Source organism: Propithecus coquereli, unplaced genomic scaffold, assembly GCF_000956105.1.
Source record: "Propithecus coquereli isolate 6110/MARCELLA unplaced genomic scaffold, Pcoq_1.0 Scaffold13, whole genome shotgun sequence".
Lineage (NCBI taxonomy): Eukaryota > Metazoa > Chordata > Mammalia > Primates > Indriidae > Propithecus > Propithecus coquereli.
Genome location: NW_012137191.1, coordinates 7,717,197 through 7,717,579, shown reverse-complemented (window position 1 = coordinate 7,717,579; position 383 = coordinate 7,717,197). Strand labels below are relative to the sequence as shown.

The following is a 383-nucleotide window of genomic DNA, read 5'->3' as shown; positions in this document are numbered from 1 at the left end:
TAAGAACTGAAAGAGAGAACAAGCATTTATTTAATCAGATAGCAATTTGACAGGATGCCCTTGTGTCATTGAATAAAGACTTGAGTTTTGGGTGGTCTACTTCTAAAAATTTCATTCCTCTATTTACTTCTGTAAGCATCAATTTAGGACAGATTGAAAATTTTACAATCACAGACCGTTTGAGAAGCACAGGGTAGAGTATAAACTCCGGGGCTAGACTGCTTGAGTTTGGCTCCTGAATCTGCTGTCCACCAGCGGAGTGACCTAGAACAAGTCACTTAACCATATCTGATGAATAGGAATAACAACAGTACTTGTTTGGAGGATTTTTATAAGATTAAATGAGTTGCTTATGTCTAAGGCTTTTTTTTTTTTTTTTTTTT

General features: G+C 35.5%; 1 protein-coding gene across 1 annotated transcript in view; it reads left to right on the top strand.

Moving 5' to 3' along the window:
• MUC19 (mucin 19, oligomeric) overlaps positions 1-383 on the top strand; it is a 151,205-nt gene that overhangs the window by 77,472 nt on the left and 73,350 nt on the right.